General features: G+C 41.7%; 1 protein-coding gene and 1 pseudogene across 6 annotated transcripts in view; one reads left to right on the top strand and one right to left on the bottom strand.

Annotated features, from left to right (window-relative positions):
• The window catches only part of SGK3 (serum/glucocorticoid regulated kinase family member 3), a 142779-nt gene that overhangs the window by 84194 nt on the left and 38298 nt on the right, over window positions 1–20287 (bottom strand). For 2 of the 6 annotated variants that reach the window (XM_073018130.1, XM_038000446.2), the window contains exon 1: window positions 561–691. The exons of 2 other annotated variants lie outside the window; for them this stretch is intronic. The gene's annotated coding sequence lies outside the window, so the exon portion shown is untranslated. Of the gene's footprint in view, window positions 1–560; window positions 692–20287 lie in introns of those variants that run through there. 2 more of the 6 variants (XM_008000789.3, XM_008000786.3) reach the window with 1 other exon arrangement.
• LOC103236917 (securin-like) lies at window positions 9093–9669 on the top strand (annotated as a pseudogene).

Genomic DNA, 20287 nt, shown 5'->3' with positions numbered 1-20287 from the left:
TAAATAGATTCAAAACCATGACTCCAGCTCCAAAGTCTGCGTGCTTCATCTCCAAGATACACTCCCTATGTAACCCCTGCTGTCCATGTTTAAGTAACAGTCCCGTTTCTACTACACCTTCCTTACAAACTGAATAACACAAAGTAAAAGTAAAGCCCCACAGCAAACTCACTATCGGGTTTCTCCTCCTGTCCTGAACCACAAACTATAAATATATTTTAAAGATATACAAACTTGACAGTACCTGGGACTTCTCGACATTTAGAGGGGATGTGTGTGGAACAACTCAAACATTTCCTGTCTCGGACCAAGTGCAGTGAATGAGTGCTGCGAAGTCGCAGCATGCCCGGGTGTGGAACCGGCGTCTCCTCTCAGGGGTTCACAGGAGGGGCCGCCCGCGCGCCCCGCCCCGCGCTCCTGATGGGTGCGGAAACGGCACTGGGGCCCGTCACACCACACCTGCCTCCCGCGCCCCCGGGGTCCCTCCACCTGGCCCGCGCAGTGCCCGGGCTATTCTCCGCCAGGCTTCCTCGCGCAAGCTCGATGAGCCACACGCTTACCTTCGGGGACCCACCCCCGGCGCGTGGCGAACGGGAAGCACTGCCACTGCTGCGCCACACTCGGCCAGGACCTGCGTCGTGCCACCACCTCCCAGCGGCGCCAGCTGCGCTCCCTGCGGGGGCCAAACCTGTAGGCCCCTCCCCCTGCGGCAGGCCCCGCCCTCACCAATCACCGCCGGCCACGCCCGAATATGGGCTCGATCAGCCCCGCCCTCGGAGCTCTTCGACCGCTCCCCCGAAGGAGCGGCGGGCGGGGTGCAACCCCTGGGCCTTAAGTAAATATGCGGGGGAGGAAAGGCGGGAATCCAGCGGATGGGAGAGAGAAAACGAGAGGACCCCCGCGGGGAAAGTGAAGAGAGCCTTGGGCGGGGTCGGGGAATAAGAAGGCACTCTCCCCAGGTTCCCGCTAAAGTGTAGCCCTCAAAACAACCGCGCTCATTCAAGACATTGGCATAATCTCATTTTCCTCGGGCGGGGTAGGAGTCACACACCAATTCAGGGCTCCAGGCGTGAGACGTCGTTGGGAATGGGATTCAGAGGAGCAAAGAAAGGAAGCAATTCCTTTACTAGTCTCCACCACACATCCTTTACTTCAAAACCTGGGGAGTCGGCTCCCAGTAAGAATCCTCGAGCTTAAATTGTTAATTAATCCCATTCCCTTCATAAATTGTTAATCAATCCCGTTCGCTTCAAACAGTTCAGGCGCATCACGAGAGAGCAGACGCGGCCGGGTTTGGCATGAATGTCCGTAGTGTGCCACTCTGTTTGCGTCTCGGTGTACAGATAAAGGAAAACCAGTATCCTCAAAACGACTTGTTTTAATTATTAATGTATCTGAGTCTGGACGGTGAAAAACGGCTTGAGGCATTAAGCCAATAACTGAGTCGGGCACAGTTCCTACAGTCCCAGCTACTCCAGGGGCTGAGGCAGGAGAATCACTTGAGCCCAGGAGTTCTAGGCCAGCCTGGACCTGCATAGCAAGACCCTGTTTCTAAAATAAAAATAATATAACTAATGAATATGGCAGGGAAACAAAGGGCTCACTTTGCCAGTAAGCAGGATTGATATACAGTAACCTTTATTACAAGAATTTCAGAAAATAATGCCAAGAGGCCAGCCTAGCTCTGCAGCCTTAAGGGAAGTCACAATATCCGAAGTCCTCAATTGGCTTATCAGTAAAATGAGGGGATTTAGCCTGGTGACCTCATGGGCTCCAAATGCCCTCTCATACTCTAGAGTTTGTCCTGCCAGGCTCTACTCATAGGAGAAGAGAAAGAATGCAGGGAAGTATTGTCTAGTCAGGAGCTACTCAGAGAAATTGGAAATTTTTAGAAAAAGCTTCAGGGATCTCTGGAATCACTTCATTCGACCTCTCCCTTCCGACTTTCCTGTTTGTAATAATAATAGTACACCAGTCCCCGACACATACCCTTATCAACAGTTTCCCTTTTCTTTTTTTGACCCACAGTCTGAAAAAATTAAATGGAAAATTCTAGAAATAAACAATAAGTTTTAAATGGTGTGCTGTTCTGAGCAGTGTGATAAGATCTCACGCTATCCCACTCCATCTACCTTCAATGTGAAGCCTCCCTCTGTCCAGTTTGTCCATGCTGCAGATGTTACCCACCTGCTAGTCACTTAGTAAGCATCTCTATCATCAGGTCGGCTGTAGAGGTGTCACAGTGCTTGTGTTCAAGGAACCCTTATTTTACTTCATGATGGCCCCAAAGTGCAAGAGTTGTGATGCTGACATATTGTTATAATTGTATTTTATTATTAGTTATGGTAGTTAATCTCTTACTGTGCCTAATTTAGAGAGTAAACATTATTGTAGGCATGTATACATAGGAAAAAAACATAGTTTAGATTGCAGTTCAGCACTATCCGCAGTTTCAGGGAACCACTGGGAGTTTTAGAAGGTACCCCCTTGGCTAAGGGGGTAATACTGTATTGTTCTTGCCCTAACTCAAAACCTTTGACTCTTCCTTCTCAGTCCTCACGTTTGGTCACCAGGTCCTTGGCTTTCTCCTTTACAGAGTCTCCTCAATGACTCTTCCATTTTCACTGCCATCTCTGTATAAAGAACAGATTCAAAGAACTCAGGGTGTTTGATCTGATCCTAACCTACATTTCCCACCTAATCTCCAACTCACTCGTGTGTACTCAGCTGTTTGACAGACTGTCTCCTCAACGTACAGAATCCATGACTTATAGCTCACATCTCTGCCACTGTACATGCAAACCCACTGCCTCCCAGCTGGAATACCCTCTTCTCAGTCCTAGCTACCTGTCTTGACTACAATAGCCCAGCTCAGGGACGTCTCTATGCAATAAAATGCTATACTACTTAGGATCTGCACCACTCACGTTAGCATGTAGCAGGGCTACTTTGTTTTGTTTTCTGCTATTTAGAATCTTTATCTCAAGCCAGTTATGGTGGCTCACACCTGTAATCCCAGCACTTTGGGAGGCCAAGGCAGGCAGATCACTTGAGCTCAAGAGTGGAGTTTGAGACCAGCCTGAGCAACATGATGAAACCCCATCTCTACAAAAAAATTTAAAAATTAGCCAGGTGAACATGGTGAAACCCCGTCTCTACTAAAAATACAAAAAAATTAGCCAGGCGTGGTGGCAGGCACCTGTAGTCCCAGCTACTCAGGAGGCTGAGGCAGGAGAATGGCATGAACCCAGGAAGCAGAGCTTGCAGTGAGCCGAGATCGTGCCACTGCACTCCAGCCTGGGCAACAGAGCGAGACTCTGTCTCAAAAAAAAAAAAATGAGCCAGGTGTAGTGGTGCACGTCTGTAGTCCCAGCTACTTGGGAGGCTGAGATAGGAGGATCGCTTGACCCTAGAAGGTACAGGCTGCAATGAGCCGAGATTACGCCACTGCACTCCAGCTTGGGTGACAGAGTGAGACCCTGCCTCAAAAAAAAAAAAAAAAAAGAATATTTATCTTGCTGGGCACAGTGGCTCATGCCTGTAATCCCAGTACTTTGGGAGGCCAAGACGGGAGGATTTCTTGAGCCCTGGTGTTCCAGAGTAGCTGCAGCAATACAGCAAGATCCCATCTCTATAAAAAAATTAACCAGGCATGGTCCCTGGCTAATTAATCCCAGCTACTTATGAGGCTTAAGTGAGAGGATCACTTGAGCCCAGGTGGTCAAGGCTACAGTGAGTCATGATTGCACCACTGCACTCCAGCCTGGGTGACAGAGGAAAAGCCTGTCTCAAAACAAACAAAAAAGAATATTTATCTCTAAAACTAAACTTTAAACCTTTTTTTTTGAGACAGAGTCTCGCTCTGTAACTCAGGCTAGAGTGCAGTGGCGCAATCTTGGCTCCCTGCAACCTCTACCTCCCAGGCTCAACCAATTCTGCTGCCTCAGCCTCCCGAGTAGCTGGGATTACAGGAATGCACTACCACGCCTGGCTAATTTTTATATTCTTACTAGAGGTGAGGTTTCATGATGTTGGCCAGGCTGATCTCAAACTTCTGACCTCAAGTGATTTGCTGGCCTCAGCCTCCCAAAGTGCTGGGATTACAGGTATGAGCCACACCCAGCCAATTTAAAACTATTTACTAGATGTCCCCAGGCCCCAGTCAACCAGGAATAAAAGTTTTCAATATCTTGAGGCTGGGCGCTGTGGCTCATTCCTGTAATCCCAGCACTTTGGGAGGCCGAGGCGGGCTAATCACAAGGTCAGGAGATCGAGATCATCCTGGCTAACATGGTGAAACCCCGTCTCTACTAAAAAAATACAAAAAAAAATTAGCTGGGCATGGTGGGGGGCGCCTGTAGTCCCAGCTACTCAGGAGGCTGAGGCAGGAGAATGGCGTGAACCTGGGGGGCAGAGATTGCAGTGAGCTGAGATTGCCCCACTGTACTCCAGCCTGGGCAACAGAGCGAGACTCTGTCTCAAAAAAAAAAAAAAAAAAAAAAATTAGCCAGGCGTAGTGGCGGGTGTCTGTAATCCCAGCTACTCAGGAGGCTGAGGCAGAAGAATGGCGTGAACCCAGCAGGGGGAGCTTGCAGTGAGGTGAGATCGTGCCACTGCACTCCAGCCTGGGCAACACAGCAAGACTCCCGTCTTAAGAAAAAAAAAAAATTCAATATCTTAAGAAGGTGAAAAGAAATTATAGATTCATCCATAATTAGGCTGTTCAGATTACCTATAACAGCAAGATTCTGTTTTTCTCTGAAATATTATGATACTGAAGTAACACCAGTTACTTCATGCTAACCAAATGCTTTGATTGGCAGTTACATGTGACTGATTCATAAAAATGGAAAAGTAAATGATAAGACTTTTTTGGAAGACTAAGTCTTTGAGATTCATGGAGGTAAATAAAAAGTAACCTACCCACTCTTCTTCACCTCATTGCCCAAACAAGTGGTATACCCATAGTAAATGCTTAAAAATATATTAATCAGTCCATGATTATTTTCAACTTTCCTTAAGTCCTCTCTCTCCTTCACTAAATACTAAAACACTGGTCTTTTCTTTTTCATGGAAATAAGATAGTGAGAGCTTCCTCTTTTTTTTTTTTTTTTTTTTTTTTTCAGACAAGAGTTTCGCTCTTGTTGCCCAGGCTGGAGTGCAATGGTGCGAGCTCGGCTCGCTGCAACCTCCGCCTCCCAGGTTCAAGTGATTCTCCTGCCTCAGCCTCCCAAGTAGCTGGGATTACAGGCACGCACCACCACGCCCAGCTAATTCTATTTTAGTAGAGATGGGGTTTCTCCATGTTAGTCAGGCTGGTCTCAAACTCCTGACCTCGTAATCCGCCCACCTCAGCCTCCCAAAGTGCTGGGATTACAGGCATGAGCCACCGCGCCCGGCTCCTCTTTTAATTTCAAAGACATCCTCAAGAATAAGTGAAAAAGAATCACACAGCATTTCTTGGAGTTGGACTAGAAAGGTTTTCAGTGTTCTAGAAATAAACCCTTGAATCACAGCAAATTCTCTATGTTAGCAAGCTCTATGTACCATTAAGGTCTTTAGAGAGTAAATTTTCCTTAACTGCAACCTTACCCAGATGGTAAAATAGAAACAGAGCCCAGTTTGCAGAATGACTACCAAGTAAGAGTAAAGACTGATTTGCAATCTATCAATGGCCCCTTGTGTTTTGAAAATGTCAACGGCACATTTCAGGGAGGCCCCAGAGTTCTAAAGTCTGTCCCAAACAATCTATAAATCACTAGTCACAGCAAACCTTTATAATGTTCTAGAGATTTAAGAAGTATTAAATAGACTAAATAACAATCACACTTCATCTATAGAGTGGGTTGTACCAGAGGCTATTGGTAATAGACTCTTGGAACTTTTCTCTACCTCTCTTCAAAATGTGAAGTGACTATTAAGAGTAAAGCCTTAGGGGACTTCTGAATCCAGCCAACATGGAGTAATAAGGACCAAATTGGCCCTCCCACCTGAACCAACCAAAAGGAAAAAGGAAAAAGAGCCAGACAAAATATATAAAACATCTGTTTTCAAGATACTGGATATCAGGCAGTGAAAGAAAATGATTCCTAAGCAAACGAAGTTTACCCCAGCTTACTACTTTCAGATACCTTACACACCATGACATAGGAAGTGGAATGAAGGAGAGCCCAGCAGACTCCCCGAGTTGAGATGATTCGGCTATGAATCCAGGAAGAACAAGATGGTTACAGTTCACAAGACAGTGTACAAGAGGAAGTTAAGTGCACAGAGAACCCTAGAGACCTGCCGAAGGTTCTCCCGGAGAATGTGACAATGCAGATCAGTGCATGCATGTGAAGAAACTATAAAAAGTACAGCAAAGAAAAAAACATAAGAAAGCATTAGACAGAATACCACTGGAAACTCACAGAGGGCCAGGAATAGTGACTGTTCCCATCAGGTAGACTAGAAACGCTCCTAACTCAATGGAGGTAGAATACTAAGAAGAGTCTTACCTTACTTAAACTGGGGAGGAATTAGCCCTAGAATAAATACTGCTTGGGTCCTGCCAAAAAAAAAAAAAAAAAAAAAAAATGGAAGTAAGATCTGAAAAGATTGAACTATTTCCTAGTAATTTACCTCTATCTCAAATTAAAATCCAGGCATATTTATGAACTATTTCCTAGTAATTTAACTCTATCTCAAATTAAAATCCAGGCATATTTATAAGAATAGAAAAATATCCAGCATCCAGCAAGGAAAAAAATCACAATGTCTGACATTCAATATTGAATATGTGGCATTCAGTATTACAAGGCATGCAAAGAAACAGAAAAATATGACCAATAATGAGATTAAAAAGTAATCACTAGGGGCCGGGTGCAGTGGCTCACGCCTGTAATCCCAGCACTTTGTAAGGCTGAGGCGGGCGGATCATGAGGTCAGGAGATCAAGACCATCATGGTGAACACGGGGAAACTCTGTCTCTACTGAAAATACAAAAAAATTAGCTGGGCGTGGCAGTGGGCGTCTTTAGTCCCAGATACTAGGGAAGCTGAGGCAGGAGAATGGCGTGAACCCGGGAGGTGGAGCTTGCAGTGAGCGGAGATTGCCCCACTGCACTCCAGCCTGGGCAATAGAGCGAGACTCTGTTTCAAAAAAAAAAAAAAGTAATCACTAAAACTGACCTGCAACTGACATAGATGTTAGAATTAGCTGACTAGGACATTAAAACAGTTATTATAATGGTAATGTAGGCAGGTCTTGGTGGCTCACGCCTGTAATCCCACTTTGAGAGGACAAGGTAAGAAGATCCCTTCATTTCAGGAGTTCAAGACCAGCTTGGGCAACATAGGGAGATCCCATTTCTACAAAATAATAATAATAATAACAACAATAGTAATATATTCAAAAAGTTAAGTAGAGACAAAGAAAGTATAACATTTCAAATCCGACTTTTAGAGATGAAAACAATAATCTCTAAAGTGGAAAATACACTGGATAGGATTAACAGAAGACTAGACATTACAGAAGAAAAGATTAGTAAACTTGAAGACAGCAATAGAAACTTTCTAAAATGTAGATAGAAAAAAGAATTAAGGCCAGGTGCAGTAACCCACACCTGTAATCCCAGCATTTTGAGAGGCTGAGGCAGATGGATCACTTGAGGCCTGGAGTTCAAGATCAGCCTGGCCAACATGGCAAAATCCCATCTCTACTAAAAATACAAAAATTAGATGGGCATGGTGGTGCATACCTGTAGTCCCAGCTACTTGGGAGTCTGAGGCATGAGAATCATTTGAAGCCAGGAGGCAGAGGTTTCAGTGAGCAGAGATTGTGCCACTGCACTCTAGCCTGGGCAACAGAGTGAGGCTCTGTTTCAAAAAACCAAAAAAAAGAGAAACGTAAAGAGAATCGATGAGCTGTGGAAAAATTTAAGCAGCCTAATATACTTGCAATTAGATTCCCTGAAGGAGAAGATAAGGAAGGTGTTGGAGGATGCGATAGGAAAACACATTTGTAGAAATTATGGCTGACATATTCCCAGATTAGATGAAAACTATAAACTCACAGATCTGGCAAGTGCAATGAATTCAAACACTAGAAACATGAAGAAAACTACACCAAGGCACATCATAATAAAAGTACTAAAAACCAGTGATAAGGTCTTAATAGCAGCCAGAAGAAAATATATGTTATATACGGAGGAACAAAGTTAAAAATGTCAGCATATTTCTCATCAGAAATAGTACAAGTGGCCGGGCACAGTGGCTCATGCCTGTAATCCCCACACTTGTAGGAGGCGGAGGAGGGCAATGGGCAGATCACCTGAGGTCAGGAATTTGAGATGAGCCTGGCAAATATGGTGAAACCCCGACTCTACTAAAAATACAAAAATTAGCCGGGTGTGGTGGCGCATGTCTGTAATTCCAGCTCCTCAGGAGGCTGAGGCAGAAGAATCACTTGAACCTGGGGGGCAGAGGTTGCAGTGAGCTGAGATGGCACCACTGTACTCCAGCCTGGGTGACAAAGCAAGATTCCGTCTCAAAAAAAAAAAAAAAAAAAATTACAAGCAAGAAGTACAGCAACATCTATAACGTACTGAATAAAAAAATTTGTCAACCTAAAATTCTTTACCTAGCACAAATATCCTTCAAAATCAAAGACACATAAAGATCAAAGATATATAAAGCTACATAAAGATTTTTTCAGACTGAAAAAAAAGCTGAAAAATTCATAACCAGTTGACTCATACAACAAGAAACATTCAAGGAAGCCCTTCAGACATAGAAAAGTTATTCTGGATTTCTGGAAATTACTAAGAAATGAAGAGCACTTGAAATAGTAACAACAGAAGTAAACACATTTTGATTTTTTAATAATTTAAATCTCTAAAAGTTAACAACTTTAAACAAAAATAGTAATAACTTATTGTGGGTTTATATCTAATGTATCAGTAAAATATATGACAACAGTATTATAAAAGCTAGCATTAGAGACATGGAAGTATACTATTGTAAGATATATCCTATAAGTGTAAGTATTCTATAAGTGATGTGGTATAATTCAAATGAAGATAGACTGTAATAAATTAAAGATATATACTTAAATCTGGTTGAGAGCAGCAATAATCCAGAATGGCTACTCTGATCTATGTTGATAAGGAAAATGGAGAACCAGGTACCCTTGTGGCTGCAAAGGATGGGCTGAAGCTGGGGTCTGGACCTTCAATCACAGCCTTAGATGGGAGATCTTAAGTTTCAACACCACATTTCGGCAAAACATTCAATGTTCTACCAGCCTTACCTAAAGCTACCAGGAAGGCTTTGGGAACTGTCAACAGAGCTACAGAAAAGTCAGTAAAGACCAATGGACCCCTCAAACAAAAACAGCCAATCTTTTATGCCAAAAAGATGACTGAGAAGACTGTTAAAGCAAAAAGCTCTGTTCCTGCCTCAGATGATGCCTATCCAGAAATAGAAAAATTATTCCCCTTCAATTCTCTAGGCTTTGAGAGTTTTGACCTGCCTGAAGAGCACCAGATTCCACATCTCCCCTTGAGTGGAGTGCCTCTCATGATCCTTGATGAGGAGAGAGAGCTTGAAAAGCTGTGAAGATGCCCTCTCCACCATGGGAATCCAATCTGTTGCAGTCTCCTTCAAGTATTCTGTTGACCCTGGATGTTGAATTGCCACCTGTTTGTTCTGACATAGATATTTTAAATTTCTTAGTGCTTTAGAGTTTGTGGGTATTTGTATTAATAAAGCATTATTTGTTTAACAGAAAAAAGATACATACTTCAATCCTAAAATAAAATAACCATTAAAAGGAAAAACAGGAGTTATAACTAATAAGGGAACAAAGGACATAAAATGGGATAATAATGCTTAATCCAAAATAAGGCAGAAAATGAAGAAAAATGAAACAAAGAACAGATAAATATAAAACAAATAGCAATATGAAAGACAAACTTGACCAGGCACGGTGGCTCACGCCCGTAATCCCAACACTTTGGGAGGCTGAGGCAGGCAGATCACCTGAGGTCGGGAGTTCGAGACCAGCCTGACCAACATGGAGAAATCCCGTCTCTACTAAAAATACAAAAATAGCCAGGTGTGGTAGCGCATGCGTGTAATCCCAGCAGCTTGGGAGTGTGAGGCAGGAGAATCACTTGAACCCGGGAGGCGGAGATTGCAGTGAGCGGAGATTGCGCCATTGCACTCCAACCTGGGCAACAAGAGCAAAACTCCATCTCAAAAAAAAGAAAGCTAGAGCAGCTATATGAATATATAAAGAATATTTCAAAGCAAATAATATTACTGTGGAAAGAGAAGGTCATTTCATAACGATAAAGGGGCCAGTTTATCAAGAGGACATAATTCTACACATTTATGCACTTAATAACAGAGCTTCAAAATATATGAACAAAAACTGAAAATCCTTCAAGAAGAAATAGATACACCCACAATTATAGTTAGAAGTTTCAAAATCCCTTTCATAATAACACAAGTAGAGAGAAATTCAGCAAGTATATAGAAGATCTAAATAACACTATTAAACATCTTGAGATTTTATACATATATATACACACACATATATATATATACACACACACACACACACATATATATATATATTTTTTTTTTCTTTAAGACGGTCTTGCTCTGTCGCCCAGGCTGAAATGCAGTTGCAATCTTGGCTCACTGCAACCTCTCTGCCTCCTAGGTTCAAGCAATTCTCCTGCCTCAGCCTCTCGAGTAGCTGAAACTACAGGCACACGCCACCAGACCCAGCTAATTTTTGTATCTTTAGTAGAGACAGGGTTTTGCCATGTTGGCCAGGCTGGTCTCAAACTTCTGGCCTCAAGCGATGCACCCACATCAGCCTTCCAAAGTGCTGGGATTACAGGTGTGAGCCACCACACCTGGCCAACTTAATTGATATTTGTAGAACACCCCAAAATAAAATATATATACTTTTCATGTGTACATAAGATATTCACTGAGGCAGATCATATTCTGAGCCATAAACTCAATAAACCTAAAACAATTCAAATCACACAAAGTATGTTCTCTAACTATAATAAAATTAAATTAGAAATCAGTAACAGCAAGATATTTGGAAAAATCTAATTTTTTTTTTTTTTTTTTGACGGAGTCTTGCTCTGTTGCCCAGGATGGAGTGCAGCGGCATGATCTTGGCTCACTGCAGGCTCTGCCTCCCAGGTTCACATCATTCTCCTGCCTCAGCCTCCCTAGTAGCTGAGACTACAGGTGCCCACCACCACGCCCAGCTAATTTTTTGTATTTTTAGTAGAGACGGAGTTTCACCATGTTAGCCAGGCTGGTCTAGAACTCCTGACCTCAGGTGATCCACCCACCTCGGCCTCCTAAAGTGCTGGGATTACAGGCGCGAGCCACCATGCCTGGCCAAAATCCAAATATTTTGAATCCAAATATACAACCCTAATAACCCATGGGTCAAAGAAGAAATTGAAAGGAAAATTAGAACATATTTTGCACTGAATGAAAATGAAAATATAACATATCAAACGTTGTGGAGTGCCCTAAAGTAGTACTTAGAAGGTATTGCCCATATTGGAAAAGAAAAAAAAGCTCAAATCAATGACCTCACCTTTCAACTCACCAACAATAAAAATAAGAGCAAATTTAACCGTAGTGGGAGAAAATATTTGCAAATTACATATCCTATAAGAGTCTAGTGTCCAGAATATGTAAAAAACTTGTTTGACTCAACAGTAAAGACAAGTAATCCAATTTTAAAGTAGTTAAAAGACTTAAATAGGCATTTCTCCAAAGCAGATATACAAATGGCCACAGGCACATAAGAGTTGCTCAACAACATTAGTCATTAGGGAAATGCAAATCCAAATCACGATGAGATACCAATTCACACTCACTAGGATGGCAGTAATTAAAAAAGTGAAAACTAAGTGTTGGTGAGGATGTGGAGAAGCTGAAGCCTTGTACATTGGTGGTGAAAATGTAAAATGGTGTGGCTGCTGTAGAAAACAATTTTGAGGTTTCTCAAAAAGTTTAACACAGTATTTCTGTATGACCCAGCAATTCTACTTCTAGATATATGCCCCCCAAAAAGCTGAAAATATGTATTCAAACAAATACTTGTACATATTTTTCACAGCAGCACTGTTCACAATACTCAAGAGGTGAAAATAACCCATGTGTCCATCAGCTAATGAATGGATAAACTGTGGTATATACATTCAATGGAATAATTATTACCCAGCCATGAAAAGGAATGAAGTACTGATACATGCTACAAAATGAATGAACCTTGAAAACATTATGCTATATTTATATTTATATTCCATATAAATGGAATCATACAGTTCTTACCTCTGATGTCTGGTTTATTTCATTTAGCATGTTACAGGCATTTAGCCTATTGCATAGAAACAGAAAACAGATTGGTAGTTGCCGAAGGCTGTGGATTGCCTGAGACCAGCCTGGACAACATGATGAAACCCCATCTCTACTGACAAAATTAAAAAAAAAAAAATTAGCCAGCAGTGGTGGAACATGCCTGTAGTCGCAGCTACGGGAGACTGAGATGGGAGGATCACCTGAGCCCAGGAGGTTGAGGTTGTAGTGAGTCAACAGCAGGGCAATGCACTCCAGCCTGGGCAACTGGAGTGAGACCCTTTCTCAAAAAATAATAATAATAATAATAATAATAATGTACAAATTAAATTCAGAAAAGGTACAATATAATTTTATTATTTAGAGATGTGGAAGGAAATATAATAAGGACTAAAAGCAGAAACATTTTAAAACATTTAACATGGTTCCTTCCCAAAATTAAATTGACCTAACTGATAAGGGGACTTCTTTCAAATGACTTCAAAATAAAGGATATCTTTCCCTAGTGGAATAAACTCAAAGGACAAAAGAGCTGTAAAAAATAATTATAAAAAAATCTTAAACTCTATTCAAGTAATCATTATATGAGATCATATTCGTGTTGTTGAATAAAGAAAATGGGTCAGGTGTGGTGGTGTATGCCTGTAATCCCAGCACTCTGGGGGGCCAAGGCGGGCAGATCACTTGAGCCCAGGAGTTCCAGATGAGCCTAGGCAACATGGTAAAACCCTGTCTCTATAAAAATTAGCTGGGTGTGGTGGCACATGCCTGTAGTTCCAGCTACTTGGGAGGCTGAGAGATGGGAGGATCACTTGAGCCCTGATGGTTGAGGCTGCAATGAGCTAAGATCGTGCCACTGCACTCCAGTCTGGGCAACAAAGCAAGACCCTGCCTCAAATAATAATAACAACAGTAATAATAACTTCTTAAAAAGGAAGAAAATTAGTAATTATCTTCATATCCTTAAGAACCAGGAATTCTGATGTAGGAGAAAGGAGATACAGATGAGGTTAGGTTTAAAAAAATCAAAAAAACCTGTAGTACTGAATTTCAGTTGGAAGTATCAGTATGAATATATGTTGTATTTTATCTTTAAATATATATGTATATTTTATGTGTACATAAATATATGTATATACATATAAATACACACATATATTTATATTTATGTATTTCCTAGCTCTAGCATGGGAAAGGCTAAAATCAATGACCAATCCAGGGAAATGAACACCCCTAGTACCAAGATTATGGGCCCTAAATATTTCCCACTAATATGAACTAGGGCTCCTTGGAGAACTGGCTGATTGCAGACCTGCAGCAGAAAATGTACAAGATGAGCCTGGAATGTCCTAACTTCTTTACTTTCTAGTATGATATCAGTGACTACCAGAGTCATGTGAAAAACCTCAGAAACTAATTCAAAGATGGCAAAATCGATCGTAAAAAAGAATCACCATTATGAATTGAAATATATTGAACATGTAAATCCATGAATTTACAAAGATACTAAAAAACAGAAAACAAACCTCATGGGTTACCTTTGGATAACCATAAGGAACTAATTCATCGTTCTGAAAACTGGTAAATAAAAGGTAAGAACCAAGCCTGTATCCTGCCTTCCAATATAAACTGCACTCTGGGTAACGAAATAGTCAATGAGGAGAAGTTTCTTGTTACAGAAGAATTCCAGGTAATGTATAAAGACAGAATACTACCATTTTGCAATGAATTAATTAATGAATTAATGCATGTAGGCAATGATGATCAATGGCTGCTTATCTCATAAAAAGAGCGCTGACCAAACATTTTATGCCTCCTTATGGAAAACACATCACTATGCAGTATTCTTGCCAAAATACTCGAATCTAAATCTCATTAAGTTTCTAGCTCTAACTTCCAATTTATAGGGACTGCAGGGGTCAGAAGTACATGTCAAATGATACCATAGGGAAGCAATCAGTAAACTTCAGTGGGAGATCCTACAGGCTAAATGACCTGGTTTCTTTATTACATAAATTATAAGGGAAAAAAGGCAGCAGATACACAGAATAAAAAACAACTAAAAAAATTATGAGGCAATTTGAGAATTCGAACATGACTACATACCCAGTAATAAGAAATCATAAAAAGAAAAAGAAAAAAATCAGTGGGTTTTTTTAAAGTGTGATGATGTTATATTTTTGTTTTTGTTTTTGTTTTTTGAGGCACGGCCTCACTCTGTCACCAGGCCGTAGTGCAGTGGTGCGATCTCGGCTCACTGTAACCTCTAACTCCCTGGTTCAAGCCATTCTCCTGCCTCAGCCTCCCGAGTACCTGGGATTAAAGGCATATGCCACCCCGCCCGGCTAATTTTTGTGTTTTTAGTAGAGATGGGGTTTCACCATGTTGGTCTGGATGGTCTTGATCTCCTGACCTCCGGCCGATGTTATGTTTTTTACAAGTCTATATTATAGGCCGGACGCGGTGGCTCACACCTGTAATCTCAACACTTTGGGAGGCCGAGGTGGGTGGATCATGTAAGGTCAGGAGTTATCTCTACTAAAAAAATACAAAAATTAGCCGGGCAGGGTGGCGTGTGCCTTTAATCCCAGGTACTCGGGAGGCTGAGGTAGAAGAATTGCTTGAACCAGGGAGTTAGAGGTTACAGTGAGCTGAGACCGCGCCACTGCACTACAGCCTGGTGACAGAGTGAGACCCCGCCTCAAAAAACAAAAACAAAAATATAACATCATCACACTTAAAAAAAAAACACTTATTTTTTTCTTTTTATGATTTCTTATTACTGGATATCTAGTCATGTTCGAATTCTCAAATTGCCTCATAATTTTTTTAGTTGTTTTTTATATCTGTATATCTGCAAAAATTAGCCGGGCGTGGCAGCAGGTGCCTGTGGTGGAGGTTGCAGTGAGCTGAGATCGTGCCACTGCACTGGGGGACAAGAGCGAGACTTCGTCTCAAAAAAAAAAAAAAAGTAGGCCGGGCGCGGTGGCTCAAGCCTGTAATCCCAGCACTTTGGGAGGCCGAGACGGGTGGATCACGAGGTCAGGAGATCGAGACCATCCTGGCTAACCCGGTGAAACCCCGTCTCTACTTAAAAAATACAAAAAACTAGCCGGGCGAGGTGGCGGGCGCCTGTAGTCCCAGCTACTCAGGAGGCTGAGGCAGGAGAATGGCGTGAACCCGGGAGGCGGAGCTTGCAGTGAGCTGAGATCCGGCCACTGCACTCCAGCCTGGGCGACAGAGCGAGACTCCGTCTCAAAAAAAAAAAAAAAAAAAAAAAAAAAGTCTAAAAAGTCTATGTTATAGAACTAATACTTAAATATTTACAGATGAAACAATCTGTTGTTTGGGATTTGATTCAAAATTACGTGTGTGTAGGGGCAGGGGTGTGCAATAAGATTTAGCCATAATTAGTTAACTGTTGAAACAGGGCAGTAGGCTTATGAAGGCTAATTATACTATTCAGATGACATTTTTAGGTTTGTCTCCAAATACAGTCACAGTCTGAGATACTGGGGCCTAGAACTTCAACATACGAATTTGAGGGGACACAATTCAGGCTATAACACTTTGGCTAACTCCTCGCTCTCTGGGAATCAGTCTAAATTGGACTTTCTCAGGGAAGCTTTCCTTGACCCCTGACTTCAGTGAAGGTCCCTGTTATATTCACATAGGAGCCTACACTTACCCTGTTAGCACATATCGTTTAGCACACAAATGAAATTAAATAGTCATTTAATGTTTTATGACTGTCTCACCTACCAACCCCAAGAGCCATAAGGGCAGGGACTGTGTTTGTCATGTTCACCACTGGGCCCACAGGGTTTAGAATAGTGTCTGACATACTGGGATCACTCAATGAGTACGGGAGTGCTGTATGGTGTTACAAAATGGGGAGTTTCAGAGATGAAAACAAGATCTGCAAGCCCACCAGGAAGGATTCTGAGACCAGCAGCAACCATCTGGGAGACGTGTACGGGCTGAGCATCCCTAACTCAAAAAATCTAAAATGTTTCAAAATCCAAAACTTTCTGAGTGTCTACATGATGCCATACGTGGAATATTCCACACCTGACCTCATGCGACAGGTTGCAGTTAAAATGCTGGTGCACAACACAGTTTTATCAGTTTTATTTAACATCCCCAAGGGGGTTATTATACAATAATCTTTTAATCAAAACACAGCATCACAGGCAGAGACTGAGAGTCTGCTGTTATTTGTTGTTTTTGTTTTTGTTTTTGTTTTGAGATGGAGTCTCACTCTGTCCCCCAGGCTAGAGTGCAGTGGTGTGATCTCGGCTCACTGCAGCCTCCGCCTCCTGGGTTCAGGTGATTCTCCTGCCTCAGCCTGCCGAGCAGCTGGGAGGGATTACAGGAGCGCTCCACCATGCCCGGCTAATTTTTGTATTTTTAGTGGAGATGGGGTTTCGCCATGTTGGTCAGGCTGGTCTTGAACTCCTGACCTCAGGTAATCCACCTGCTTTGGCCTCCCAAAGTGCTGGGATTATAGGTGTGAGCCATCACAGCTGGCCGTGTTGCTGCTGTTAAACAGCTGATGCAGGTATTCTGGGGATGCCCCTGTGCTGCCTAGTTACCCTAAAAACATTATTTTCTCACTGTATTAATGGTGTGTCATATTGGTTACTGTTAAGTGTTAATGTGTGAACAAGTGGGAGAAAATGATTGCTTATCACTAGCATATAAATTCAGAGTCAGAAATGATGGTGATGCCAAACAAGTAAGGATTGACCACATGGGTGATGAGATCATCCACATGGGTGATGAGATAGTGACACCTTTGCTTTCTGACGGTTCAGTGTACACAAATTTTGTTCCATGTACAGAATTACTTAAAATATTGTATAAAATGACCTTCAGACTGTGTGCATAAGGTGTATATGAAACATAAATGGGAATTTCATCTTTAGACTTGATTCATATCCCCAAGAGATCTCATTATATATATGTAGATATTCCAAAATCTGTAAATACTCGAAATCCAAAACACTTCCCGTTCCAAGCATTTTGGATAAAAGATACTCAACCTGTCCCAGCAAATCAGTAATCTTGGTGGTCAAGCCTCACTGACTTTAATCCCACTGAAGTACTGAATTAAGGGGGTTGAGTCTTAATTCCAGTCCTGTCTCAATCATTAATTTAGCAATGTACAAACGGGGCGATGTTCCTTAATTTTTGCATTATCTCTCATTCCTCATTTGCAAATACAGGAAATTATCTAAAGCCAACATTGGTCACAATTTAAACAGAAAACCCCTGATCTGTGAATATCCCAAACCAACTCTACCCCATGCTGCTGAGACCCTTGTGTGCCTTTGATGGGAGTGTTAATCCCAACATTTCCTTTAACAACCAATTTTGCTGAAGCTATGTGAGTCCCACTTCCAGGCCGCTAAAGTTTTCTCCCATGCTGCAAAAGGGGGTTACAAATCAAAGCTCCAAAGAGCCTCCAGCGCTGCCAAAAGACTCAGGGGCGTAGACGGCAATTGGAGTTCAGAGGTCATAAGGGCATTTGAAGTCTATTCACAATCTTGTGACTTGGTTAGGAGTTAAGAAGTGATATCCATGACTTCTAGGAGAAAGTGGATTTGAATTCAAATGAGTGGCTAGAATATTTTGGAGGTATGGAGAGGGGAAGATCATATTCTTTTTTTTTTTTTGAGATGGAGTTTCACTTTTTGCCCAAGCTGCAGTGCGATGGCACGATATTGGCTCACTGCAACTTCCGCTTCACGGTTCAAGTGATTTTCCTGCCTCAGCCTCCTGAGTAGCTGGGATTATAGGCACCATCACGCCCGACTAATTGTGTATTTTTCAGTAGAGATGGGGTTTCTCCATGTTGGTCAGGCTGGCCTTGAACTCCTGACCTCAGATGATCAACCCTCCTCGGCCCCCTAAAGTGCTGGGATTACAGGTGTGAGCCACCGTGCCTGGCCCATATTCTATTTTAAAATAGTTTTTACCAGCTGGGAAAGTATACAATATGGAGAAAAGCAAAGTCTCAGCAATTTATGAGTATCTAGCCCTATTTCTCTCCTATGCATTTGCCTAACTGTATATCATGTGACTTGGGACAAGATTCTACCTTGGTTCATCTAGGAATAATACTAGCACAAGAGGTGGTTTTGAGTATCACATAAGGTCACATATGGAAATGCATTAAATGCAGAGGTTGGGAGCGAAGAGCTTCATGGAAGCTACAGAATTCTGGCTGCCACCTCTTAGGAACTGTGTAACCTTGGGCATGTTTTAACTTTCCTTGCCTAGGTTTTCTCATCTGTAAAATGGAAATAATAATGGTACCTATCTCTTGTGAGTGTTGTGATAATTAAATGTAATAATGTTATTATACCTGAAACAAGCATCCAATAAGTGTTAGCTATTTCTTTTAATGCTTTGCAGTATTCAGAGCTTTTTCACCTAATATCTCATTTGATTACCTCAGAAATCTGTAACTTCTGGCCAGGCGTGGTGGCTCACACCTATAATCCCAACATTCTGGGAGGCTGAGGCTTGAGTGCAGGAGTTCAAGGTTACAGTGAGCCATGATCGCGCCACTGTACTCCAGTCTGGACAACAGAGCGAAAAATAAATAAACCTGTGACTTCCCACTCCTTTCAAACTCCTCACTCTCTTTTACTCTCCCCTGTCCCCAAGCAATGTCCTTGTCTCGTTGAAAACATCAGGCTTAATCTCCCTCAGCATCCCCCACATCATCAAACCACTGTGGATAAGCACCTGGCCCCCTTTAGCTACTTACTCTTCTCTTTCTGGAAAAAAACAACTTGCATTTCTCTAAAAACCACATGCAACATACTTTTCTGCCTGAAATGCTCTGTCTCCCCCATCTCCAGTTTTTCACAGGGTAACTCCTACTCCTTTCTCTAGATTCATTTCAACTATGTCATTTTCTCCTTGAAGCCTTCTTTGACCATCTTCTGCGACATGGCGGGTATTCTCATGGCCCCCTAAATTTAATGCTATCTTAAATTATCATCCTACATAATAATTCTCTCTTTGCATGTTTATTTCCTTTACATCCTTAGAACCTAGCACAATATCTGCCCCGTAGGTGACCAATTGCCCCAGACTGCCCCAGACTCTTGGTTTTAATATTGTCAAGTCATGCACTCCAGGAAACTACCACAGTCAAGGGTGGTTGGTCACCATAGTACAAATGCAGTAAGTTTTACTGAATGAACGGAGTCCACACTTGCTGTCTTGTCTTCCCCCTCTACTATTCACTCTTCAACCCAACGTCATCAGCTTCCACCCTGATATCCCATTTTGTTGGCACATGGTACAATGCTCTCCTTGTGGCCAAAATCTATTGGACACTTTATAGTCCTTCAAAGATTGACCCTTCAATAAATGATTTTTAATAATCAGATTATTCCTATTGTACACCTATTCTTTCTTATAGTGAAGCAAGATAGTATTAAAATATCCACATTTATTAAGTGTAGATAGACTCAAGGAATCCATATATTGTTTTAAATAATTCAAAATAATTCAAAATGTCATACCATATTTATGATTCATTAAAATAATTATACGATGTGATCAATGACAGGTGTTTTCTGAATAAGAACTTTCCAGAAGTGATGACTCACATTTAAAAAGTACTTAAGGCAATGAAAAAAGCAGTTCTCCTTTTTCATGAAATCCAAATAAGAAAATAGAAAGGTATTTCAAGAAGCTCATAACAAATGAGTTTTTTCATTTAAGCTCTGAAAATATATGTATAGAAATGACCTATAAAAATGAATATGTAAACCAGTACTTAAATTTAATGAGTATTTTTAAGCCAAAGAACAGATTTTCTTAATATCCTAAAAGCAGAGGCTTTCCCACAATCCCTCTCATTTCTTTTTTTTCACGCCATT

The sequence above is a fragment of the Chlorocebus sabaeus genome, chromosome 8, assembly GCF_047675955.1.
Source record: "Chlorocebus sabaeus isolate Y175 chromosome 8, mChlSab1.0.hap1, whole genome shotgun sequence".
NCBI lineage: Eukaryota > Metazoa > Chordata > Mammalia > Primates > Cercopithecidae > Chlorocebus > Chlorocebus sabaeus.
This window is presented reverse-complemented; position numbering and strand designations above follow the sequence as displayed.